The sequence below is a fragment of the Styela clava genome, chromosome 9 (assembly GCF_964204865.1).
Source record: "Styela clava chromosome 9, kaStyClav1.hap1.2, whole genome shotgun sequence".
NCBI lineage: Eukaryota > Metazoa > Chordata > Ascidiacea > Stolidobranchia > Styelidae > Styela > Styela clava.
In genome coordinates this window covers 6,919,426-6,942,195 of record NC_135258.1, presented here as the reverse complement: position 1 = coordinate 6,942,195, position 22,770 = coordinate 6,919,426, and the positions used below count along the sequence as shown (strand labels likewise).

At 36.4% G+C, this 22,770-nt stretch overlaps 49 non-coding genes across 49 annotated transcripts; 34 read left to right on the top strand and 15 right to left on the bottom strand.

Moving 5' to 3' along the window:
- Window positions 1-2,530: 2,530 nt before the first annotated feature.
- Window positions 2,531-2,602, top strand: Trnac-gca (transfer RNA cysteine (anticodon GCA)). The gene has a single exon. It is a non-coding gene; the product is annotated as a tRNA-Cys (tRNA).
- A 247-nt stretch (window positions 2,603-2,849) lies between these two features.
- Window positions 2,850-2,921, bottom strand: Trnaw-cca (transfer RNA tryptophan (anticodon CCA)). Its single transcript has one exon. It is a non-coding gene; the product is annotated as a tRNA-Trp (tRNA).
- Window positions 2,922-3,084: 163 nt separating this feature from the next.
- Trnac-gca (transfer RNA cysteine (anticodon GCA)) lies at window positions 3,085-3,156 on the top strand. Its single transcript has one exon. It is a non-coding gene; the product is annotated as a tRNA-Cys (tRNA).
- Window positions 3,157-3,388: 232 nt separating this feature from the next.
- On the bottom strand, window positions 3,389-3,460 carry Trnaw-cca (transfer RNA tryptophan (anticodon CCA)). The gene has a single exon. It is a non-coding gene; the product is annotated as a tRNA-Trp (tRNA).
- A 163-nt stretch (window positions 3,461-3,623) lies between these two features.
- Trnac-gca (transfer RNA cysteine (anticodon GCA)) lies at window positions 3,624-3,695 on the top strand. Its single transcript has one exon. It is a non-coding gene; the product is annotated as a tRNA-Cys (tRNA).
- A 598-nt stretch (window positions 3,696-4,293) lies between these two features.
- Window positions 4,294-4,365, top strand: Trnac-gca (transfer RNA cysteine (anticodon GCA)). The gene has a single exon. It is a non-coding gene; the product is annotated as a tRNA-Cys (tRNA).
- Window positions 4,366-4,611: 246 nt separating this feature from the next.
- Trnaw-cca (transfer RNA tryptophan (anticodon CCA)) lies at window positions 4,612-4,683 on the bottom strand. Its single transcript has one exon. It is a non-coding gene; the product is annotated as a tRNA-Trp (tRNA).
- Window positions 4,684-5,394: 711 nt separating this feature from the next.
- Trnac-gca (transfer RNA cysteine (anticodon GCA)) lies at window positions 5,395-5,466 on the top strand. Its single transcript has one exon. It is a non-coding gene; the product is annotated as a tRNA-Cys (tRNA).
- A 453-nt stretch (window positions 5,467-5,919) lies between these two features.
- Window positions 5,920-5,991, top strand: Trnac-gca (transfer RNA cysteine (anticodon GCA)). The gene has a single exon. It is a non-coding gene; the product is annotated as a tRNA-Cys (tRNA).
- A 598-nt stretch (window positions 5,992-6,589) lies between these two features.
- Trnac-gca (transfer RNA cysteine (anticodon GCA)) lies at window positions 6,590-6,661 on the top strand. The gene has a single exon. It is a non-coding gene; the product is annotated as a tRNA-Cys (tRNA).
- A 247-nt stretch (window positions 6,662-6,908) lies between these two features.
- Trnaw-cca (transfer RNA tryptophan (anticodon CCA)) lies at window positions 6,909-6,980 on the bottom strand. The gene has a single exon. It is a non-coding gene; the product is annotated as a tRNA-Trp (tRNA).
- Window positions 6,981-7,143: 163 nt separating this feature from the next.
- Window positions 7,144-7,215, top strand: Trnac-gca (transfer RNA cysteine (anticodon GCA)). Its single transcript has one exon. It is a non-coding gene; the product is annotated as a tRNA-Cys (tRNA).
- A 598-nt stretch (window positions 7,216-7,813) lies between these two features.
- Window positions 7,814-7,885, top strand: Trnac-gca (transfer RNA cysteine (anticodon GCA)). Its single transcript has one exon. It is a non-coding gene; the product is annotated as a tRNA-Cys (tRNA).
- A 247-nt stretch (window positions 7,886-8,132) lies between these two features.
- Window positions 8,133-8,204, bottom strand: Trnaw-cca (transfer RNA tryptophan (anticodon CCA)). The gene has a single exon. It is a non-coding gene; the product is annotated as a tRNA-Trp (tRNA).
- Window positions 8,205-8,367: 163 nt separating this feature from the next.
- On the top strand, window positions 8,368-8,439 carry Trnac-gca (transfer RNA cysteine (anticodon GCA)). The gene has a single exon. It is a non-coding gene; the product is annotated as a tRNA-Cys (tRNA).
- Window positions 8,440-9,037: 598 nt separating this feature from the next.
- Window positions 9,038-9,109, top strand: Trnac-gca (transfer RNA cysteine (anticodon GCA)). Its single transcript has one exon. It is a non-coding gene; the product is annotated as a tRNA-Cys (tRNA).
- A 247-nt stretch (window positions 9,110-9,356) lies between these two features.
- On the bottom strand, window positions 9,357-9,428 carry Trnaw-cca (transfer RNA tryptophan (anticodon CCA)). The gene has a single exon. It is a non-coding gene; the product is annotated as a tRNA-Trp (tRNA).
- A 163-nt stretch (window positions 9,429-9,591) lies between these two features.
- Trnac-gca (transfer RNA cysteine (anticodon GCA)) lies at window positions 9,592-9,663 on the top strand. Its single transcript has one exon. It is a non-coding gene; the product is annotated as a tRNA-Cys (tRNA).
- A 598-nt stretch (window positions 9,664-10,261) lies between these two features.
- Window positions 10,262-10,333, top strand: Trnac-gca (transfer RNA cysteine (anticodon GCA)). The gene has a single exon. It is a non-coding gene; the product is annotated as a tRNA-Cys (tRNA).
- Window positions 10,334-10,580: 247 nt separating this feature from the next.
- On the bottom strand, window positions 10,581-10,652 carry Trnaw-cca (transfer RNA tryptophan (anticodon CCA)). Its single transcript has one exon. It is a non-coding gene; the product is annotated as a tRNA-Trp (tRNA).
- Window positions 10,653-10,815: 163 nt separating this feature from the next.
- Trnac-gca (transfer RNA cysteine (anticodon GCA)) lies at window positions 10,816-10,887 on the top strand. Its single transcript has one exon. It is a non-coding gene; the product is annotated as a tRNA-Cys (tRNA).
- Window positions 10,888-11,485: 598 nt separating this feature from the next.
- Trnac-gca (transfer RNA cysteine (anticodon GCA)) lies at window positions 11,486-11,557 on the top strand. Its single transcript has one exon. It is a non-coding gene; the product is annotated as a tRNA-Cys (tRNA).
- A 247-nt stretch (window positions 11,558-11,804) lies between these two features.
- Window positions 11,805-11,876, bottom strand: Trnaw-cca (transfer RNA tryptophan (anticodon CCA)). Its single transcript has one exon. It is a non-coding gene; the product is annotated as a tRNA-Trp (tRNA).
- Window positions 11,877-12,039: 163 nt separating this feature from the next.
- On the top strand, window positions 12,040-12,111 carry Trnac-gca (transfer RNA cysteine (anticodon GCA)). Its single transcript has one exon. It is a non-coding gene; the product is annotated as a tRNA-Cys (tRNA).
- A 598-nt stretch (window positions 12,112-12,709) lies between these two features.
- On the top strand, window positions 12,710-12,781 carry Trnac-gca (transfer RNA cysteine (anticodon GCA)). Its single transcript has one exon. It is a non-coding gene; the product is annotated as a tRNA-Cys (tRNA).
- A 247-nt stretch (window positions 12,782-13,028) lies between these two features.
- On the bottom strand, window positions 13,029-13,100 carry Trnaw-cca (transfer RNA tryptophan (anticodon CCA)). Its single transcript has one exon. It is a non-coding gene; the product is annotated as a tRNA-Trp (tRNA).
- A 163-nt stretch (window positions 13,101-13,263) lies between these two features.
- On the top strand, window positions 13,264-13,335 carry Trnac-gca (transfer RNA cysteine (anticodon GCA)). Its single transcript has one exon. It is a non-coding gene; the product is annotated as a tRNA-Cys (tRNA).
- Window positions 13,336-13,744: 409 nt separating this feature from the next.
- On the top strand, window positions 13,745-13,816 carry Trnac-gca (transfer RNA cysteine (anticodon GCA)). The gene has a single exon. It is a non-coding gene; the product is annotated as a tRNA-Cys (tRNA).
- A 309-nt stretch (window positions 13,817-14,125) lies between these two features.
- On the top strand, window positions 14,126-14,197 carry Trnac-gca (transfer RNA cysteine (anticodon GCA)). Its single transcript has one exon. It is a non-coding gene; the product is annotated as a tRNA-Cys (tRNA).
- A 598-nt stretch (window positions 14,198-14,795) lies between these two features.
- Trnac-gca (transfer RNA cysteine (anticodon GCA)) lies at window positions 14,796-14,866 on the top strand. The gene has a single exon. It is a non-coding gene; the product is annotated as a tRNA-Cys (tRNA).
- A 247-nt stretch (window positions 14,867-15,113) lies between these two features.
- Window positions 15,114-15,185, bottom strand: Trnaw-cca (transfer RNA tryptophan (anticodon CCA)). The gene has a single exon. It is a non-coding gene; the product is annotated as a tRNA-Trp (tRNA).
- Window positions 15,186-15,348: 163 nt separating this feature from the next.
- Window positions 15,349-15,420, top strand: Trnac-gca (transfer RNA cysteine (anticodon GCA)). Its single transcript has one exon. It is a non-coding gene; the product is annotated as a tRNA-Cys (tRNA).
- Window positions 15,421-16,432: 1,012 nt separating this feature from the next.
- On the top strand, window positions 16,433-16,504 carry Trnac-gca (transfer RNA cysteine (anticodon GCA)). The gene has a single exon. It is a non-coding gene; the product is annotated as a tRNA-Cys (tRNA).
- Window positions 16,505-16,751: 247 nt separating this feature from the next.
- Window positions 16,752-16,823, bottom strand: Trnaw-cca (transfer RNA tryptophan (anticodon CCA)). Its single transcript has one exon. It is a non-coding gene; the product is annotated as a tRNA-Trp (tRNA).
- A 163-nt stretch (window positions 16,824-16,986) lies between these two features.
- On the top strand, window positions 16,987-17,058 carry Trnac-gca (transfer RNA cysteine (anticodon GCA)). The gene has a single exon. It is a non-coding gene; the product is annotated as a tRNA-Cys (tRNA).
- Window positions 17,059-17,656: 598 nt separating this feature from the next.
- Trnac-gca (transfer RNA cysteine (anticodon GCA)) lies at window positions 17,657-17,728 on the top strand. The gene has a single exon. It is a non-coding gene; the product is annotated as a tRNA-Cys (tRNA).
- A 247-nt stretch (window positions 17,729-17,975) lies between these two features.
- Window positions 17,976-18,047, bottom strand: Trnaw-cca (transfer RNA tryptophan (anticodon CCA)). Its single transcript has one exon. It is a non-coding gene; the product is annotated as a tRNA-Trp (tRNA).
- A 360-nt stretch (window positions 18,048-18,407) lies between these two features.
- Window positions 18,408-18,479, top strand: Trnac-gca (transfer RNA cysteine (anticodon GCA)). Its single transcript has one exon. It is a non-coding gene; the product is annotated as a tRNA-Cys (tRNA).
- A 481-nt stretch (window positions 18,480-18,960) lies between these two features.
- On the top strand, window positions 18,961-19,032 carry Trnac-gca (transfer RNA cysteine (anticodon GCA)). Its single transcript has one exon. It is a non-coding gene; the product is annotated as a tRNA-Cys (tRNA).
- Window positions 19,033-19,630: 598 nt separating this feature from the next.
- On the top strand, window positions 19,631-19,702 carry Trnac-gca (transfer RNA cysteine (anticodon GCA)). Its single transcript has one exon. It is a non-coding gene; the product is annotated as a tRNA-Cys (tRNA).
- A 439-nt stretch (window positions 19,703-20,141) lies between these two features.
- Trnac-gca (transfer RNA cysteine (anticodon GCA)) lies at window positions 20,142-20,213 on the top strand. The gene has a single exon. It is a non-coding gene; the product is annotated as a tRNA-Cys (tRNA).
- Window positions 20,214-20,460: 247 nt separating this feature from the next.
- Trnaw-cca (transfer RNA tryptophan (anticodon CCA)) lies at window positions 20,461-20,532 on the bottom strand. Its single transcript has one exon. It is a non-coding gene; the product is annotated as a tRNA-Trp (tRNA).
- Window positions 20,533-20,695: 163 nt separating this feature from the next.
- Window positions 20,696-20,767, top strand: Trnac-gca (transfer RNA cysteine (anticodon GCA)). The gene has a single exon. It is a non-coding gene; the product is annotated as a tRNA-Cys (tRNA).
- A 121-nt stretch (window positions 20,768-20,888) lies between these two features.
- Window positions 20,889-20,960, top strand: Trnac-gca (transfer RNA cysteine (anticodon GCA)). The gene has a single exon. It is a non-coding gene; the product is annotated as a tRNA-Cys (tRNA).
- A 247-nt stretch (window positions 20,961-21,207) lies between these two features.
- On the bottom strand, window positions 21,208-21,279 carry Trnaw-cca (transfer RNA tryptophan (anticodon CCA)). The gene has a single exon. It is a non-coding gene; the product is annotated as a tRNA-Trp (tRNA).
- Window positions 21,280-21,442: 163 nt separating this feature from the next.
- Window positions 21,443-21,514, top strand: Trnac-gca (transfer RNA cysteine (anticodon GCA)). Its single transcript has one exon. It is a non-coding gene; the product is annotated as a tRNA-Cys (tRNA).
- A 439-nt stretch (window positions 21,515-21,953) lies between these two features.
- Window positions 21,954-22,025, top strand: Trnac-gca (transfer RNA cysteine (anticodon GCA)). Its single transcript has one exon. It is a non-coding gene; the product is annotated as a tRNA-Cys (tRNA).
- Window positions 22,026-22,272: 247 nt separating this feature from the next.
- Window positions 22,273-22,344, bottom strand: Trnaw-cca (transfer RNA tryptophan (anticodon CCA)). Its single transcript has one exon. It is a non-coding gene; the product is annotated as a tRNA-Trp (tRNA).
- Window positions 22,345-22,507: 163 nt separating this feature from the next.
- Trnac-gca (transfer RNA cysteine (anticodon GCA)) lies at window positions 22,508-22,579 on the top strand. Its single transcript has one exon. It is a non-coding gene; the product is annotated as a tRNA-Cys (tRNA).
- The last annotated feature ends 191 nt before the right edge of the window (window positions 22,580-22,770 follow it).

The following is a 22,770-nucleotide window of genomic DNA, read 5'->3' as shown; positions in this document are numbered from 1 at the left end:
AGAGTAACCATAAAGAGTGCAAACAAACTTTGGAAGTTGAATATAAATATTTTCTGGAATGTACCACTGATCTCCTAACTTTGAAAAAGCCTGTATGAATTCTTTTGATTTCAATAAATGTCGCATACCCTTCATTTTTCCCTTTCCACGGAAAGCGCTAATGGTGTCACATCCGCTAAATACATGTAGACCCAGAATAGCTTTGCAAAAGACATTTCCGAAGTAGTTAATCATTTTTCTGATTGATTACATCCTGGACTGCGAACCACTTCTCACTAAAAAATACAAATTACATCCAATATCGGAAGAATGTGCCAATGACAATATCAATACATCGGTATCAGGACTATTAATAATTACGTCGTTAAATTCCGATGAACAATGCTTTGCGTGTAATAAAAGCTTGATATCTGCTTCTTCGTGATCGTTGACCAAAGAAGGCTCGCCCGATACGCAAAGCTGGAATTGGCTGAAATTGATGCAGTGACACTCAGCACCGCGGCCGATAAAAATTTTCTTATTCCCTACAGGACATGAAGGTTGATAATTCGGTGCAAACGAAATTAAAAATTCCACAAGAGCCTCCCTATTCTTGCCGGAAAACAAAAACTTTTTAAACTGTTTAGGCGTTTTTTGTTCAAATCCTACTATTTTGATGATTTCGCTTTCATTCCATGATCTTCGACACCTTTCAAAATTTTTTATGCTAATATCTGGATAAGTGTCACACACAAAGTCAACCCTGTTACAATTGTAAGACTTTGCCATATTAATTATTCTGTCGAAAATCATATTTAAGAGTGTTCCAAAAGTTTCCGGAATATTATTCAAAGATTGCAATGAAGCCATACCATCTATTACGAGAGCTGCATTCCATTGGATAGGATAGGATATACATATTTATCCCGGGGGAGAGGAATCCTTCACAATGTTAATGAGTAAATAAAAACAATGTATTGTTTGATAAAATATATAAAAAGGCCACATATTCGTCTCATTGTGGCAGCCTTTAAATACAGCAATAGAAAGTGCGAATGCGCCATAATTTGAAGTGAAATGCGGCGATTGTTCATAGGTGGAAATTAATGCGGCCCGCACGTAACCGTATATTTGGCCCGCAAGTACATAAAGTATGCCGACCCCTGCTGTAACCGACCAGCGGTTACGTGAACCATCCTACGACGGCGAGGAGTCCAGCAATCCTCTCGCACATAACTACGCCGCATGGGATTCGAACCTGCGAACCCACGCAGGTAAGTTTGTGTAATTGTTTGTGAAGTGTGTAAATTGATTGAGATATAGTAGTTGCTGAGGTAGCGTGCCGGGCATTGATGAAATAAAAAAAAGAAGACAGGTAATATCATTCTAATCAGATCTATGTTGTAGTAAGTTAGACGAAGTACCGGTACTGTGTGTAATCAATCATGCAGATGCATGGTACATCAATACATACATGTTGTTCATTAAAACCATGTATTAAGATGGAGAGTCATTGAATCAGCTGCTTATCGACAAAAGTGTAACATATGTAATATAAGTTAGCTACAAACTATGTTAGTTGTCGACTATAGTGGTATAAACAACGGGCTCCTGTCGCTTGCGCAAAAACTGTATCTAATTTTGCTATGAATCTGACATCAATAATTTTATTTTGGTCGTTCTGGCATAAAACAAAACAAGTACAAACGGACGAACAAAATATATTTACATAAATATTTATCCCGAGGGAGAGGAATGTCGGCCTAATCATATGGCGAACCATGGCCTCTCGTCCCTTTCCCAGTCCATGACCGGTATGGGATTACCGTGTTTTATTAAATAGCACGTTTTAATTCAAAATAGCTGCAAAACATAGATAATTATCAATCATTCAAAACGTGCAGGAAAATTTTTTTGCTATCGACTAGGTAAAAGAATTCCGTGTTATTGACTAGATCTTATTTTAAGGGGAGGGCTTATATTAAAATCATTTTTGAAATTCAGGCAAGGTCTCATTTTCAGGGTAGGTCTTATTTTTGGGGAAACACGGTAGTTATTATGTATACCATGCATGGACGACGGGGAAAGCCATAGCCGCGTGAAGACCTACCTCTACGGTGGCGTGAAGTCCACCAAGGTGCAATATATTTATAATAAAGATACACAATGCGACATAAAAATGCGTTGTACTTATATAGAAAGAGATTGATGCATTCTGCACACCACCAATCTTCGTAAAACATTTAATGTTTAAACAAATAAACTTTGACATTTTACGACAGGATCATAGATTGAAATCGATGACACATCAAGTATAAAAATATTTCTGTAGATTGGAGAATTCGTTCCATAGAAATCTAATCAATTTCGACTTATGGCTCAGTGGCAATAACTAACTGAATCAAGGCTATGAAATAGTGATATTTCATCAATTAAATTTAATAGATGTTAATTGAGACCTGTTCTTAAACAAACGATTGTTAATTATTTTAAACAATGCTCAAGGGCGTGTCATGTATATTATTTGAATATAGAACCCGTTGCGAACTGTGGGGATATAGCTCAGTGGTAGAGCATTCGACTGCAGATCGAGAGGTCCCTGGTTTAAATCCGGGTGACCCCTTTTTTGACTTCCACATCACACATTCTCAATACCAAGTATTTCTAATGTTCGAACAATTAAACTTTGACATTCTACGGCAAACGAATGGATTGAAATCGATGACACTTTAATTCTGATACCCTTTTTGAAGTTTGCAGAAATCATTTCTCAGAAATCAAATCATTTTTGAATATTAGTCGTTTTCGCAAGGGTTTATTTATTAACTGGTCAGTTCATAAGCTGATTCAAGGATCCGGAAATAAAGGAATGACCCCGACGTGATTTGAACACGCAACCTTCTGATCTGGAGTCAGACGCGCTACCGTTGCGCCACGGAGTCACTGTGTGTCGCGGTTTAAATCTTCGTTCATATATTTGAAACCCAATATTGATGACTCTGTCAAGCATGAACTGATAAATTGAGGAGAGAATCTTTCCGAACAGATAAAATATGTTTTCTATATTAATGCCCGTGGGGTAAAAAGCGGACCGTTGTGGATTGTGGGGATATAGCTCAGTGGTAGAGCATTCGACTGCAGTTCGAGAGGTCCCTGGTTCAAATCCGGGTGTCCCCTTTTATGACTTTCACATCAAACATTCTCAATATCAAGTATTTTAATGTTCGAACAATTAAACTTTGGCATTCTACGGCAAACCAATGGATTGAAATCGATGTCACTTTAATTCTAATAACCTTTTTGAAGTTTGCAGAAATCAAATCATTTTTGAATATTAGTCGTTTTCGCAAGGGTTTATTTATTCACTGGTCAGTTCATAAGCTGATTCAAGGATCCGGAAATAAAGGAATGACCCCGACGTGATTTGAACACGCAACCTTCTGATCTGGAGTCAGACGCGCTACCGTTGCGCCACGGAGTCACTGTGTGTCGCGGATGAAATCTTCGTTCATATATTTGAAACCCAATATTGATGACTCTGTCAAGCATGAACTGATAAATTGAGGAGAGATTCTTTCCGAACAGATAAAATAGGTTTTCTATATTAATTCCCGTGGGGTAAAAAACAGATCGCTGTGGATTGTGGGGATATAGCTCAGTGGTAGAGCATTCGACTGCAGATCGATAGGTCCCTGATTCAAATCCGGGTGTCCCCATGTATGACCTTCACATCACACTTTCTCAAAATCTAATTTTTAATGTTTCAACAAGTAATTTTGACATCTAAAGATTCTGTCGCTTCGAACATTCAGGGCGGTCAATACATCATAAATCTTTCAATGTTGAAACAAATATTCTTTGACATTTTACGACAGGCTCATAGATAGAAAACTATGACACTAATTGTCTTATAATTTGTTTGTGGATTGCTGAATTCATTCCGCAGAAGGCCAATCAATTTCAACTATTTGTTGCACACATATGGCGGTTAATATTTTGTAAAATATTTAATGTTTAAACAAATAAACTTTGACATTTTACAGCAGGCTTATAAATTGAAATCAATCACACTTCAAGTATAAAAATATTTCAGTAGATTGCAGAATTCGTTTCTCAGATATCTAATCAATTTCGACCTATAACTTAGTGGCTATAACTATCTGAACCACGGCTATGAAATAGTGATATTTCATCAATTAAATTTAATAGATGTTAATTGAGACCTGTTTTAAACAAACGATTGTTAATTACTTTAAACAATGCCCAAGGGCGTGTTATGTATATTATTTAAATATAGAACCCGTAGGGCACTGTGGGGATATAGCTCAGTGGTAGAGCATTCGACTGCAGATCGAGAGGTCCCTGGTTCAAATCCGGGTGTCCGCTTTTATGACTTTCACATCAAACATTCTCAATACCAAGTATTTTAATGTTCGAACAATTAAACTTTGACATTCTACGGCAAACCAATGGATTGAAATCGATGACACTTTAATTCTGATACCCTTTTTGAAGTTTGCAGAAATCGTTTCTCAGAAATCAAATCATTTTTGAATATTAGTCGTTTTCGCAAGGGTTTATTTATTAACTGGCCAGTTCATAAGCTGATTCAAGGATCCGGAACTAAAGGAATGACCCCGACGTGATTTGAACACGCGATCTTCTAATGTGGAGTCAGACGCGCTACCGTTGCGCCACGGAGTCACTGTGTGTCGCGGATTAAATCTTCGTTCATATATTTGAAACCCAATATTGCTGACTCTGTCAAGCATGAACTGATAAATTGAGGAGAGATTCTTTCCGAACAGATAAAATAGGTTTTCTATATTAATGCCCGTGGGATAAAAAAACAAATTTTTATGTTTCAACAAGTAATTTTGTCATCCAAAGATTCTGTCGCTTCGAACATTTAGGGCGGTCAATACATCATAAATCTTTCAATGTCGAAACAAATATTCTTTGACATTTTACGACAGGCTCAAAGATAGAAAACTATGACACTAATTGTCTTATAATTTGTTTGGGGATTGCTGAATTCGTTCCGCAGAAGGCTAATCAATTTCAACTATTTGTTGCACACATATGGCGGTTAATAATTTGCAAAACATTTAATGTTTAAACAAATAAACTTTGACATTTTACGGCAGGCTTATAAATTGAAATCGATCACACTTCAAGTATAAAAATATTTCAGTAGATTGCAGAATTCGTTTCTCAGATATCTAATCAATTTCGACCTATAACTTGCTGGCTAAAACTATCTGAACCACGGCTATGAAATAGTGATATTTCATCAATTAAATTTAATAGATGTTAATTGAGACCTATTTTAAACAAACGATTGTTAATTACTTTAAACAATGCCCAAGGGCGTGTTATGTATATCATTTGAATATAGAACCCGTAGTGCACTGTGGGGATATAGCTCAGTGGTAGAGCATTGGACTGCAGATCGAGAGGTCTTCGGTTCAAATCCGGGTGTCCCCTTCTATGGCTTTCACATCAAACATTCTCAAAACCAAGTATTTCTAAAGTTCGAACAATTAAACTTTGGCATTCTACGGCAAACCAATGGATTGAAGTCGATGACACTTTAATTCTAATACTCTTTTTGAAGTTTGCAGAAATCATTTCTCAGAAATCAAATCCTTTTTGAATATAAGTGATTTGAACGACGTGATTTAAACACTTTTGAATATTAGTGATTTGTACGACGTGATTTGAACACGCAACCCTCTGATCTGGAGTCAGACGCGCTACCGTTGCGCCACGGAGTCACTGTGTGTCGCGGATTAAATCTTCGTTCATATATTTGAAACCCAATATTGATGACTCTGTTTAGTATGAACTGATAAATTGAGGAGAGATTCTTTCCTAACAGATAAAATAGGTTTTCTATATTAATGCCCGTGGGGTAAAAAGCGGACCGTTGTGGATTGTGGGGATATAGCTCAGTGGTAAAGCATTCGACTGCAGATCGATAGGTCCCTGATTCAAATCCGGGTGTCCCTATGTATGACTTTCACATCACACTTTCTCAAAATCAAATTTTTAATGTTTCAACAAGTAATTTTGACATCTAAAGATTCTGTCGCTTCGAACATTCACGGCGGTCAATACATCATAAATCTTTCAATGTTGAAACAAATATTCTTTGACATTTTACGACAGGCTCATAGAAAGAAAACCATGACACTAATTGTCTTATAATTTGTTTGGGGATTGCTGAACTCGTTCCGCAGAAGGCTAATCAATTTCAACTATTTGTTGCACACATATGGCGGTTAATAATTTGCAAAACATTTAATGTTTAAACAAATAAACTTTGACATTTTACGGCAGGCTTATAAATTGAAATCGATCACACTTCAAGTATAAAAATATTTCAGTAGATTGCAGAAATCGATTCTCAGATATCTAATCAATTTCGACCTATAACTTAGTGGCTATAACTATCTGAACCACGGCTATGAAATGGTGATATTTCATCAATTAAATTTAATAGATGTTAATTGAGACCTGTTTTAAACAAACGATTGTTAATTACTTTAAACAATGCCCAAGGGCGTGTTATGTATATTATTTAAATATAGAACCCGTAGTGCGCTGTGGGGATATAGCTCAGTGGTAGAGCATTCGACTGCAGATCGAGAGGTCCCTGGTTCAAATCCGGGTGTCCCCTTTTATGACTTTCACATCAAACATTCTCAATACCAAGTATTTCTAATGTTCGAACAATTAAACTTTGACATTCTACGGCAAACGAATGGATTGAAATCGATGACACTTTAATTCTGATACCCTTTTTGAAGTTTGCAGAAATCCTTTCTCAGAAATCAAATCATTTTTGAATATTAGTCGTTTTCGCAAGGGTTTATTTATTAACTGGTCAGTTCATAAGCTGATTCAAGGATCCGGAAATAAAGGAATGACCCCGACGTGATTTGAACACGCAACCTTCTGATCTGGAGTCAGACGCGCTACCGTTGCGCCACGGAGTCACTGTGTGTCGCGGTTTAAATCTTCGTTCATATATTTGAAACCCAATATTGATGACTCTGTCAAGCATGAACTGATAAATTGAGGAGAGAATCTTTCCGAACAGATAAAATATGTTTTCTATATTAATGCCCGTGGGGTAAAAAGCGGACCGTTGTGGATTGTGGGGATATAGCTCAGTGGTAGAGCATTCGACTGCAGATCGATAGGTCACTGATTCAAATCCGGGTGTCCCCATGTATGACTTTCACATCACACTTTCTCAAAATCGAATTTTTAATGTTCCAACAAGTAATTTTGACATCTAAGGATTCTGTCGTTTTGAACATTCATGGCGGTCAATACATCATAAATCTTTCAATGTTGAAACAAATATTCTTTGACATTTTGCGACAGGCTCATAGATAGAAAACTATGACACTAATTGTCTTATAATTTGTTTGGGGATTGCTGAATTCGTTCCGCAGAAGGCTAAGCAATTTCAACTATTTGTTGCACACATATGACGGTTAATAATTTGCAAAACATTTAATGTTTAAACAAATAAACTTTGACATTTTACGGCAGGCTTATCATTTGAAATCGATCACACTTCAAGTATAAAAATATTTCAGTAGATTGCAGAAATCGATTCTCAGATATCTAATCAATTTCGACCTATAACTTAGTGGCTATAACTATCTGAACCACGGCTATGAAATGGTGATATTTCATCAATTAAATTTAATAGATGTTAATTGAGACCTGTTTTAAACAAACGATTGTTAATTACTTTAAACAATCCCCAAGGGCGTGTTATGTATATTATTTAAATATAGAACCCGTAGTGCACTGTGGGGATATAGCTCAGTGGTAGAGCATTCGACTGCAGATCGAGAGGTCCCTGGTTCAAATCAGGGTGTCCCCTTTGATGACTTTCACATCAAACATTCTCAATACCAAGTATTTCTAATGTTCAAACAATTAAACTTTGACATTCTACGGCAAACGAATGGATTGAAATCGATGACACTTTAATTCTGATACCCTTTTTGAAGTTTGCAGAAATCATTTCTCAGAAATCAAATCATTTTTGAATATTAGTCGTTTTCGCAAGGGTTTATTTATTAACTGGTCAGTTCATAAGCTGATTCAAGGATCCGGAAATAAAGGAATGACCCCGACGTGATTTGAACACGCAACCTTCTGATCTGGAGTCAGACGCGCTACCGTTGCGCCACGGAGTCACTGTGTGTCGCGGTTTAAATCTTCGTTCATATATTTGAAACCCAATATTGATGACTCTGTCAAGCATGAACTGATAAATTGAGGAGAGAATCTTTCCGAACAGATAAAATAGGTTTTCTATATTAATGCCCGTGGGGTAAAAAGCGGACCGTTGTGGATTGTGGGGATATAGCTCAGTGGTAGAGCATTCGACTGCAGATCGATAGGTCCCTGATTCAAATCCGGGTGTCCCCATGTATGACTTTCACATCACACTTTCTCAAAATCAAATTTTTAATGTTTCAACAAGTAATTTTGACATCTAAAGATTCTGTCGTTTTGAACATTTATGGCGGTCAATACATCATAAATCTTTCAATGTTGAAACAAATATTCTTTGACATTTTGCGACAGGCTCATAGATAGAAAACTATGACACTAATTGTCTTATAATTTGTTTGGGGATTGCTGAATTCGTTCCGCAGAAGGCTAATCAATTTCAAATATTTGTTGCACACATATGGCGGGTAATATTTTGTAAAACATTTAATGTTTAAACAAATAAACTTTGACATTTTACGACAGGCTTATAAACTGAAATCGATCTCACTTCAAGTATAAAAATATTTCAGTAGATTGCAGAATTCGTTTCTCAGATATCTAATCAATTTCGACCTATAACTTAGTGGCTATAACTATCTGAACCACGGCTATGAAACTGTGATATTTCATCAATTAAATTTAATAGATGTTAATTGAGACCTGTTTTAAACAAACGATTGTTAATTACTTTAAACAATGCCCAAGCCCGTGTTATGTATATTATTTAAATATAGAACCCGTAGTGCACTGTGGGGATATAGCTCAGTGGTAGAGCATTCGACTGCAGATCGAGAGGTCCCTGGTTAAAATCCGGGTGTCCCCTTTTATGACTTTCACATCAAACATTCTCAATACCAAGTATTTCTAATGTTCGAACAATTAAACTTTGACATTCTACGGCAAACGAATGGATTGAAATCGATGACACTTTAATTCTGATACCCTTTTTGAAGTTTGCAGAAATCCTTTCTCAGAAATCAAATCATTTTTGAATATTAGTCGTTTTCGCAAGGGTTTATTTATTAACTGGTCAGTTCATAAGCTGATTCAAGGATCCGGAAATAAAGGAATGACCCCGACGTGATTTGAACACGCAACCTTCTGATCTGGAGTCAGACGCGCTACCGTTGCGCCACGGAGTCACTGTGTGTCGCGGTTTAAATCTTCGTTCATATATTTGAAACCCAATATTGATGACTCTGTCAAGCATGAACTGATAAATTGAGGAGAGAATCTTTCCGAACAGATAAAATATGTTTTCTATATTAATGCCCGTGGGGTAAAAAGCGGACCGTTGTGGATTGTGGGGATATAGCTCAGTGGTAGAGCATTCGACTGCAGATCGATAGGTCACTGATTCAAATCCGGGTGTCCCCATGTATGACTTTCACATCACACTTTCTCAAAATCGAATTTTTAATGTTCCAACAAGTAATTTTGACATCTAAGGATTCTGTCGTTTTGAACATTCATGGCGGTCAATACATCATAAATCTTTCAATGTTGAAACAAATATTCTTTGACATTTTGCGACAGGCTCATAGATAGAAAACTATGACACTAATTGTCTTATAATTTGTTTGGGGATTGCTGAATTCGTTCCGCAGAAGGCTAAGCAATTTCAACTATTTGTTGCACACATATGACGGTTAATAATTTGCAAAACATTTAATGTTTAAACAAATAAACTTTGACATTTTACGGCAGGCTTATCATTTGAAATCGATCACACTTCAAGTATAAAAATATTTCAGTAGATTGCAGAAATCGATTCTCAGATATCTAATCAATTTCGACCTATAACTTAGTGGCTATAACTATCTGAACCACGGCTATGAAATGGTGATATTTCATCAATTAAATTTAATAGATGTTAATTGAGACCTGTTTTAAACAAACGATTGTTAATTACTTTAAACAATCCCCAAGGGCGTGTTATGTATATTATTTAAATATAGAACCCGTAGTGCACTGTGGGGATATAGCTCAGTGGTAGAGCATTCGACTGCAGATCGAGAGGTCCCTGGTTCAAATCAGGGTGTCCCCTTTGATGACTTTCACATCAAACATTCTCAATACCAAGTATTTCTAATGTTCAAACAATTAAACTTTGACATTCTACGGCAAACGAATGGATTGAAATCGATGACACTTTAATTCTGATACCCTTTTTGAAGTTTGCAGAAATCATTTCTCAGAAATCAAATCATTTTTGAATATTAGTCGTTTTCGCAAGGGTTTATTTATTAACTGGTCAGTTCATAAGCTGATTCAAGGATCCGGAAATAAAGGAATGACCCCGACGTGATTTGAACACGCAACCTTCTGATCTGGAGTCAGACGCGCTACCGTTGCGCCACGGAGTCACTGTGTGTCGCGGTTTAAATCTTCGTTCATATATTTGAAACCCAATATTGATGACTCTGTCAAGCATGAACTGATAAATTGAGGAGAGAATCTTTCCGAACAGATAAAATAGGTTTTCTATATTAATGCCCGTGGGGTAAAAAGCGGACCGTTGTGGATTGTGGGGATATAGCTCAGTGGTAGAGCATTCGACTGCAGATCGATAGGTCCCTGATTCAAATCCGGGTGTCCCCATGTATGACTTTCACATCACACTTTCTCAAAATCAAATTTTTAATGTTTCAACAAGTAATTTTGACATCTAAAGATTCTGTCGTTTTGAACATTTATGGCGGTCAATACATCATAAATCTTTCAATGTTGAAACAAATATTCTTTGACATTTTGCGACAGGCTCATAGATAGAAAACTATGACACTAATTGTCTTATAATTTGTTTGGGGATTGCTGAATTCGTTCCGCAGAAGGCTAATCAATTTCAAATATTTGTTGCACACATATGGCGGGTAATATTTTGTAAAACATTTAATGTTTAAACAAATAAACTTTGACATTTTACGACAGGCTTATAAACTGAAATCGATCTCACTTCAAGTATAAAAATATTTCAGTAGATTGCAGAATTCGTTTCTCAGATATCTAATCAATTTCGACCTATAACTTAGTGGCTATAACTATCTGAACCACGGCTATGAAACTGTGATATTTCATCAATTAAATTTAATAGATGTTAATTGAGACCTGTTTTAAACAAACGATTGTTAATTACTTTAAACAATGCCCAAGCCCGTGTTATGTATATTATTTAAATATAGAACCCGTAGTGCACTGTGGGGATATAGCTCAGTGGTAGAGCATTCGACTGCAGATCGAGAGGTCCCTGGTTAAAATCCGGGTGTCCCCTTTTATGACTTTCACATCAAACATTCTCAATACCAAGTATTTCTAATGTTCGAACAATTAAACTTTGACATTCTACGGCAAACCAATGGATTGAAATCGATGACACTTTAATTCTGATACCCTTTTTGAAGTTTGCAGAAATCATTTCTCAGAAATCAAATCATTTTTGAATATTAGTCGTTTTCGCAAGGGTTTATTTATTCACTGGTCAGTTCATAAGCTGATTCAAGGATCCGGAAATAAAGGAATGACCCCGACGTGATTTGAACACGCAACCTTCTGATCTGGAGTCAGACGCGCTACCGTTGCGCCACGGAGTCACTGTGTGTCGCGGTTTAAATCTTCGTTCATATATTTGAAACCCAATATTGATAACTCTGTCAAGCATGAACTGATAAATTGAGGAGAGAATCTTTACGAACAGATAAAATAGGTTTTCTATATTAATGCCCGTGGGGTAAAAAGCGGACCGTTGTGGATTTTGGGGAAATAGCTCAGTGGTAGAGCATTCGACTGCAGATCGATAGGTCCCTGATTCAAATCCGGGTGTCCCCATGTATGACTTTCACATCACACTTTCTCAAAATCAAATTTTTAATGTTCCAACAAGTAATTTTGACATCTAAAGATTCTGTCGTTTCGAACATTCATGGCGGTCAATACATCATAAATCTTTCAATGTTGAAACAAATATTCTTTGACATTTTGCGACAGGCTCATAGATAGAAAACTATGACACTAATTGTCTTATAATTTGTTTGGGGATTGCTGAATTCGTTCCGCAGAAGGCTAATCAATTTCAACTATTTGTTGCACACATATGGCGGGTAATATTTTGTAAAACATTTAATGTTTAAACAAATAAACTTTGACATTTTACGACAGGCTTATAAACTGAAATCGATCTCACTTCAAGTATAAAAATATTTCAGTAGATTGCAGAATTCGTTTCTCAGATATCTAATCAATTTCGACCTATAACTTAGTGGCTATAACTATCTGAACCACGGCTATGAAACTGTGATATTTCATCAATTAAATTTAATAGATGTTAATTGAGACCTGTTTTAAACAAACGATTGTTAATTACTTTAAACAATGCCCAAGCCCGTGTTATGTATATTATTTAAATATAGAACCCGTAGTGCACTGTGGGGATATAGCTCAGTGGTAGAGCATTCGACTGCAGATCGAGAGGTCCCTGGTTAAAATCCGGGTGTCCCCTTTTATGACTTTCACATCAAACATTCTCAATACCAAGTATTTCTAATGTTCGAACAATTAAACTTTGACATTCTACGGCAAACCAATGGATTGAAATCGATGACACTTTAATTCTGATACCCTTTTTGAAGTTTGCAGAAATCATTTCTCAGAAATCAAATCATTTTTGAATATTAGTCGTTTTCGCAAGGGTTTATTTATTCACTGGTCAGTTCATAAGCTGATTCAAGGATCCGGAAATAAAGGAATGACCCCGACGTGATTTGAACACGCAACCTTCTGATCTGGAGTCAGACGCGCTACCGTTGCGCCACGGAGTCACTGTGTGTCGCGGTTTAAATCTTCGTTCATATATTTGAAACCCAATATTGATAACTCTGTCAAGCATGAACTGATAAATTGAGGAGAGAATCTTTACGAACAGATAAAATAGGTTTTCTATATTAATGCCCGTGGGGTAAAAAGCGGACCGTTGTGGATTTTGGGGAAATAGCTCAGTGGTAGAGCATTCGACTGCAGATCGATAGGTCCCTGATTCAAATCCGGGTGTCCCCATGTATGACTTTCACATCACACTTTCTCAAAATCAAATTTTTAATGTTCCAACAAGTAATTTTGACATCTAAAGATTCTGTCGTTTCGAACATTCATGGCGGTCAATACATCATAAATCTTTCAATGTTGAAACAAATATTCTTTGACATTTTGCGACAGGCTCATAGATAGAAAACTATGACACTAATTGTCTTATAATTTGTTTGGGGATTGCTGAATTCGTTCCGCAGAAGGCTAATCAATTTCAACTATTTGTTGCACACATATGGCGGGTAATATTTTGTAAAACATTTAATGTTTAAACAAATAAACTTTGACAAATAAATTGAGGAGAGAATCTTTCCGAACAGATAAAATATGTTTTCTATATTAATGCCCGTGGGGTAAAAAGCGGACCGTTGTGGATTGTGGGGATATAGCTCAGTGGTAGAGCATTCGACTGCAGATCGATAGGTCCCTGATTCAAATCCGGGTGTCCCCATGTATGACTTTCACATCACACTTTCTCAAAATCAAATTTTTAATGTTCCAACAAGTAATTTTGACATTTAAAGATTCTGTCGTTTCGAACATTCATGGCGGTCAATACATCTGGAGTCAGACGCGCTACCGTTGCGCCACTGAGTCACTGTGTGTCGCGGTTTAAATCTTCGTTCATATATTTGAAACCCAATATTGATGACTCTGTCAAGCATGGACTGATAAATTGAGGAGAGAATCTTTCCGAACAGATAAAATAGGTTTTCTATATTAATGCCCGTGGGGTAAAAAGCGGACCGTTGTGGACTGTGGGGATATAGCTCAGTGGTAGAGCATTCGACTGCAGATCGATAGGTCCCTGATTCAAATCCGGGTGTCCCCATGTATGACTTTCACATCACACTTTCTCAAAATCAAATTTTTAATGTTTCAACAAGTAATTTTGACATCTAAAGATTCTGTCGTTTCGAACATTCATGGCGGTCAATACATCATAAATCTTTCAATGTTGAAACAAATATTCTTTGACATTTTGCGACAGGCTCATAGATAGAAAACTATGACACTAATTGTCTTATAATTTGTTTGGGGATTGCTGAATTCGTTCCGCAGAAGGCTAATCAATTTCAACTATTTGTTTGACACATATGGCGGGTAATATTTTGTAAAACATTTAATGTTTAAACAAATAAACTTTGACATTTTACGACAGGCTTATAAACTGAAATCGATCTCACTTCAAGTATAAAAATATTTCAGTAGATTGCAGAATTCGTTTCTCAGATATCTAATCAATTTCGACCTATAACTTAGTGGCTATAACTATCTGAACCACGGCTATGAAATTGTGATATTTCATGAATTAAATTTAATAGATGTTAATTGAGACCTGTTTTAAACAAACGATTGTTAATTACTTTAAACAATGCCCAAGCCCGTGTTATGTATATTATTTAAATATAGAACCCGTAGTGCACTGTGGGGATATAGTTAGTGGTAGAGCATTCGACTGCAGATCGAGAGGTCCCTGGTTCAAATCCGGGTGTCCCCTTTTATGACTTTCACATCAAACATTCTCAATACCAAGTATTTCTAATGTTCGAACAATTAAACTTTGACATTCAACGGCAAACCAATGGATTGAAATCGATGACACTTTAATTCTGATACCCTTTTTGAAGTTTGCAGAAATCATTTCTCAGAAATCAAATCATTTTTGAATATTAGTCGTTTTCGCAAGGGTTTATTTATTCACTGGTCAGTTCATAAGATGATTCAAGGATCCGGAAATAAAGGAATGACCCCGACGTGATTTGAACACGCAACCTTCTGATCTGGAGTCAGACGCGCTACCGTTGCGCCACGGAGTCACTGTGTGTTGCGGTTTAAATCTTCGTTCATATATTTGAAACCCAATATTGATGACTCTGTCAAGCATGAACTGATAAATTGAGGAGAGAATCTTTACGAACAGATAAAATAGGTTTTCTATATTAATGCCCGTGGGGTAAAAAGCGGACCGTTGTGGATTGTGGGGATATAGCTCAGTGGTAGAGCATTCGACTGCAGATCGATAGGTCCCTGATTCAAATCCGGGTGTCCCCATGTATGACTTTCACATCACACTTTCTCAAAATCAAATTTTTAATGTTTCAACAAGTAATTTTGACATCTAAAGATTCTGTCGTTTCGAACATTCATGGCGGTCAATACATTATAAATCTTTCAATGTTGAAACAAATATTCTTTGACATTTTGCGACAGGCTCATAGATAGAAAACTATGACACTAATTGTCTTATAATTTGTTTTGGGATTGCTGAATTCGTTCCGCAGAAGGCTAATCAATTTCAACTATTTGTTGCACACATATGGCGGGTAATATTTTGTAAAACATTTAATGTTTAAACAAATAAACTTTGTATTTCAGTAGATTGCAGAATTCGTTTCTCAGATATCTCAGTGGTAGAGCATTCGACTGCAGATCGAGAGGTCCCTGGTTCAAATCCGGGTGTCCCCATGTATGACTTTCACATCACACTTTCTCAAAATCAAATTTTTAATGTTTCAACAAGTAATTTTGACATCTAAAGATTCTGTCGCTTCGAACATTCATGGCGGTCAATACATCATAAATCTTTCAATGTTGAAACAAATATTCTTTGACATTTTACGACAGGCTCATAGATAGAAAACTAGGAAACTAATTGTCTTATAATTTGTTTGGGGATTGCTGAATTCGTTCCGCAGAAGGCTAATCAATTTCAACTATTTGTTGCGCACATATGGCGGTTAATAATTTGCAAAACATTTAATGTTTAAACAAATAAACTTTGACATTTTACGGCAGGCTTATAAATTGAAATCGATCACACTTCAAGTATAAAAATATTTCAGTAGATTGCAGAATTCTTTTCTCAGATATCTAATCAATTTCGACCTATAACTTAGTGGCTATAACTATCTGAACCACGGCTATGAAATTGTGATATTTCATCAATTAAATTTAATAGATGTTAATTGAGACCTGTTTTAAACAAACGATTGTTAATTACTTTAAACAATGCCCAAAGGCGTGTTATGTATATTATTTAAATATAGAACCCGTAGTGCACTGTGGGGATATAGCTCAGTGGTAGAGCATTCGACTGCAGATCTAGAGGTCCCTGGTTCAAATCCGGGTGTCCCCTTTCATGACTTTCACATCAAACATTCTCAATACCAAGTCTTTCTAATGTTCGAACAATTAAACTTTGACATTCTACGGCAAACCAATGGATTGAAATTGATGACACTTTAATTCTGATACCCTTTTTGAAGTTTGCAGAAATCATTTCTCAGAAATCAAATCATTTTTGAATATTAGTCGTTTTCGCAAGGGTTTATTTATTAACTGGTCAGTTCATAAGCTGATTCAAGGATCCGGAAATAAAGGAATGACCCCGACGTGATTTGAACACGCAACCTTCTGATCTGGAGTCAGACGCGCTACCGTTGCGCCACGGAGTCACTGTGTGTCGCGGATCAAATCTTCGTTCATATATTTGAAACCCAATATTGATGACTCTGTCAAGCATGAACTGATAAATTGAGGAGAGAATCTTTCCGAACAGATAAAATAGGTTTTCTATATTAATGCCCGTGGGGTAAAAAGCGGACCGTTGTGGATTGTGGGGATATAGCTCAGTGGTAGAGCATTCGACTGCAGATCGATAGGTCCCTGATTCAAATCCGGTTGTCCCCATGTATGACATTCACATCACACTTTCTCAAAATCAAATTTTTAATGTTTCAACAAGTAATTTTGACATCTAAAGATTCTGTCGTTTCGAACATTCATGGCGGTCAATACATCATAAATCTTTCAATGTTGAAACAAATATTCTTTGACATTTTGCGACAGGCTCATAGATAGAAAACTATGACACTAATTGTCTTATAATTTGTTTGGGGATTGCTGAATTCGTTCCGCGGAAGGCTAATCAATTTCAAATATATGTTGCACACATATGACGGGTAATATTTTGTAAAACATTTAATGTTTAAACAAATAAACTTTGACATTTTACGACAGGCTTATAAATTGAAATCGATCACACTTCAAGTATAAAAATATTTCAGTAGATTGCAGAAATCGATTCTCATATATCTAATCAATTTCGACCTATAACTTAGTGGCTATAACTATCTGAACCACGGCTATGAAATAGTGATATTTCATCAATTAAATTTAATAGATGTTAATTGAGACCTGTTTTAAACAAACGATTGTTAATTACTTTGAACAATGCCCAAGGCCGTGTTATGTATATTATTTAAATATAGAACCCGTAGTGCACTGTGGGGATATAGCTCAGTGGTAGAGCATTCGACTGCAGATCGAGAGGTCCCTGGTTCAAATCCGGGTGTCCCCTTTTATGACTTTCACATCAAACATTCTCAATACCAAGTATTTCTAATGTTCGAACAATTAAACTTTGACATTCTACGGCAAACGAATGGATTGAAATCGATGACACTTTAATTCTAATACCCTTTTTGAAGTTTGCAGAAATCATTTTTCAGAAATCAAATCATTTTTGAATATTAGTCGTTTTCGCAAGGGTTTATTTATTAACTGGTCAGTACATAAGCTGATTCAAGGATCCGGAACTAAAGGAATGACCCCGACGTGATTTGAACACGCAATCTTCTGATCTGGGGTCAGACGCGCTACCGTTGCGCCACGGAGTCATTGTGTGTCGCGGATTAAATCTTCGTTCATATATTTGAAACCCAATATTGATGACTCTTACTTTCAAATAAACATTGACATTTTACGGCAGGCTTATAAATTGAAATCGATCACACTTCAAGTATAAAAATATTTCAGTAGATTGCAGAATTCGTTTCTCAGATATCTAATCAATTTCGACCTATAACTTAGTGGCTATAACTATCTGAACCACGGCTATGAAGTATTGGTATTTCATCAATTAAATTTAATAGATGTAAATTGAGACCTGTTTTAAACAAACGATTGTTAATTACTTTAAACAATGCCCAAGGCCGTGTTATGTATATTATTTATATATAGAACCCGTAGTGCACTGTGGGGATATATCTCAGTGGTAGAGCATTCGACTGCAGATCGAGAGGTCCCTGGTTCAAATCCGGGTGCCCCCATTTATGACTTTCACATCGAACATTCTCAATATTAAGTATTTTAATGTTCGAACAATTAAACTTTGACATTATACGGCAAACCAATGGATTGAAATCGATGACACTTTAATTCTAATACCCTTTTTGAAGTTTGCAGAAATCATTTCTCAGAAATCAAATCATTTTTGAATATTAGTCGTTTTCGCAAGGGTTTATTTATTAACTGGTCAGTTCATAAGCTGATTCAAGGATCCGGAAATAAAGGAATGACCCCGACGTGATTTGAACACGCAACCTTCTGATCTGAAGTCAGACGCGCTACCGTTGCGCCACGGAGTCACTGTGTGTCGCGGATTAAATCTTCGTTCATATATTTGAAACCCAATATTGATGACTCTGTCAAGCATGAACTGATAAATTGAAGAGAGATTCTTTCCTAACAGATAAAATAGGTTTTCTATATTAATGCCCGTGGGGTAAAAAGCGGACCGTTGTGGATTGTGGGGATATAGCTCAGTGGTAGAGCATTCGACTGCAGATCGATAGGTCCCTGATTCAAATCCGGGTGTCCCCATGTATGACTTTCACATCACACTTTCTCAAAATCAAATTTTTAATGTTTCAACAAGTAATTTTGACATCTAAAGATTCTGTCGCTTCGAACATTCATGGCGGTCAATACATCATAAATCTTTCAATGTTGAAACAAATATTCTTTGACATTTTGCGACAGGCTCATAGATAGAAAACTATGAAACTAATTGTCTTATAATTTGTTTGGGGATTGCTGAATTCGTTCCGCAGAAGGCTAATCAATTTCAACTATTTGTTGCACACATATGGCGGTTAATAATTTGCAAAACATTTAATGTCCAAACAAATAAACTTTGACATTTTACGGCAGGCTTATAAATTGAAATCGATCATACTTCAAGTATAAAAATATTTCAGTAGATTGCAGAATTCGTTTCTCAGATATCTAATCAATTTCGACCTATAACTTAGTGGCTATAACTATCTGAACCACGGCTATGAAATTGTGATATTTCATCAATTAAATTTAATAGATGTTAATTGTGACCTGTTTTAAACAAACGATTGTTAATTACTTTAAACAATGCCCAAGGGCTTGTTATGTATATTATTCAAATATAGAACCCGTAGTGCAATGTGGGGATATAGCTCAGTGGTAGAGCATTCGACTGCAGATCGATAGGTCCCTGATTCAAATCCGGGTGTCCCCATGTATGACTTTCACATCACACTTTCTCAAAATCAAATTTTTAATGTTTAAACAAGTAATTTTGACATCTAAAGATACTGTCGCTTCGAACATTCATGGCGGTCAATACATCATAAATCTTTCAATGTTGAAACAAATATTCTTTGACATTTTACGACAGGCTCATAGATAGAAAACTATGAAACTAATTGTCTTATAATTTGTTTGGGGATTGCTGAATTCGTTCCGCAGAAGGCTAATCAATTTCAACTATTTGTTGCACACATATGGCGGTTAATAATTTGCAAAACATTTAATGTTTAAACAAATAAACTTTGACATTTTACGGCAGGCTTATAAATTGAAATCGATCACACTTCAAGTATAAAAATTTTTCAGTAGATTGCACAATTCGTTTCTCAGATATCTAATCAATTTCGACCTATAACTTGGTGCACTGTGGGGATGTAGCTCAGTGGTAGAGCATTCGACTGCAGATCGAGAGGTCCCTGGTTCAAATCCGGGTGTCCCCTTTTATGACTTTCACATCAAACATTCTCAATACCAAGTTTTTCTAATGTTCGAACAATTAAACTTTGACATTTTACGGCAAACGAATGGATTGAAATCGATGACACTTTAATTCTAATACACTTTTTGAAGTTTGCAGAAATCATTTCTCAGAAATCAAATCATTTTTGAATATTAGTCGTTTTCGCAAGGGTTTATTTATTAACTGGTCAGTTCATAAGCTGATCCAAGGATCCGGAAATAAAGGAATGACCCCGACGTGATTTGAACACGCAACCTTCTGATCTGGAGTCAGACGCGCTACCGTTGCGCCACGGAGTCACTGTGTGTCGCGGATTAAATCTTCGTTCATATATTTGAAACCCAATATTGATGACTCTGTCAAGCATGAACTGATAAATTGAGGAGAGATTCTTTCCTAACAGATAAAATAGGTTTTCTATATTAATGCCCGTGGGGTAAAAAGCGGACCGTTGTTGATTGTGGGGATATAGCTCAGTGGTAGAGCATTCGACTGCAGATCGATAGGTCCCTGATTCAAATCCGGGTGTCCCCATGTATGACTTTCACATCACACTTTCTCAAAATCACACTTCAAGTATAAAAATATTTCAGTAGATTGCAGAATTCGTTTCTCAGATATCTAATCAATTTCGACCTATAACTTAGTGCACTGTGGGGATATAGCTCAGTGGTAGAGCATTCGACTGCAGATCGAGAGGTCCCTGGTTCAAATCCGGGTGTCCCCTTTTATGACTTTCACATCAAACATTCTCAATACCAAGTTTTTCTAATGTTCGAACAATTAAACTTTGACATTCTACGGCAAACGAATGGATTGAAATCGATGACACTTTAATTCTAATACCCTTTTTGAAGTTTGCAGAAATCATTTCTCAGAAATCAAATCATTTTTGAATATTAGTCGTTTTCGCAAGGGTTTATTTATTAACTGGTCAGTTCATAAGCTGATCCAAGGATCCGGAAATAAAGGAATGACCCCGACGTGATTTGAACACGCAACCTTCTGATCTGGAGTCAGACGCGCTACCGTTGCGCCACGGAGTCACTGTGTGTCGCGGATTAAATCTTCGTTCATATATTTGAAACCCAATATTGATGACTCTGTCAAGCATGAACTGATAAATTGAGGAGAGATTCTTTCCTAACAGATAAAATAGGTTTTCTATATTAATGCCCGTGGGGTAAAAAGCGGACCGTTGTGGATTGTGGGGATATAGCTCAGTGGTAGAGCATTCGACTGCAGATCGATAGGTCCCTGATTCAAATCCGGGTGTCCCCATGTATGACTTTCACATCACACTTTCTCAAAATCAAATTTTTAATGTTTAAACAAGTAATTTTGACATCTAAAGATACTGTCGCTTCGAACATTCATGGCGGTCAATACATCATAAATCTTTCAATGTTGAAACAAATATTCTTTGACATTTTACGACAGGCTCATAGATAGAAAACTATGAAACTAATTGTCTTATAATTTGTTTGGGGATTGCTGAATTCGTTCCGCAGAAGGCTAATCAATTTCAACTATTTGTTGCACACATATGGCGGTTAATAATTTGCAAAACATTTAATGTTTAAACAAATAAACTTTGACATTTTACGGCAGGCTTATAAATTGAAATCGATCACACTTCAAGTATAAAAATATTTCAGTAGATTGCAGAATTCGTTTCTCAGATATCTAATCAATTTCGACCTATAACTTAGTGCACTGTGGGGATATAGCTCAGTGGTAGAGCATTCGACTGCAGATCGAGAGGTCCCTGGTTCAAATCCGGGTGTCCCCTTTTATGACTTTCACATCAAACATTCTCAATACCAAGTTTTTCTAATGTTCGAACAATTAAACTTTGACATTCTACGGCAAACGAATGGATTGAAATCGATGACACTTTAATTCTAATACCCTTTTTGAAGTTTGCAGAAATCATTTCTCAGAAATCAAATCATTTTTGAATATTAGTCGTTTTCGCAAGGGTTTATTTATTAACTGGTCAGTTCATAAGGTGATCCAAGGATCCGGAAATAAAGGAATGACCCCGACGTGATTTGAACACGCAACCTTCTGATCTGGAGTCAGACGCGCTACCGTTGCGCCACGGAGTCACTGTGTGTCGCGGATTAAATCTTCGTTCATATATTTGAAACCCAATATTGATGACTGTGTCAAGCATGAACTGATAAATTGAGGAGAGATTCTTTCCTAACAGATAAAATAGGTTTTCTATATTAATGCCCGTGGGGTAAAAAGCGGACCGTTGTGGATTGTGGGGATATAGCTCAGTGGTAGAGCATTCGACTGCAGATCGATAGGTCCCTGATTCAAATCCGGGTGTCCCCATGTATGACTTTCACATCACACTTTCTCAAAATCAAATTTTTAATGTTTCAACAAGTAATTTTGACATCTAAAGATTCTGTCGCTTCGAACATTCATGGCGGTCAATACATCATAAATCTTTCAATGTTGAAACAAATATTCTTTGACATTTTGCGACAGGCTCATAGATAGAAAACTATGAAACTAATTGT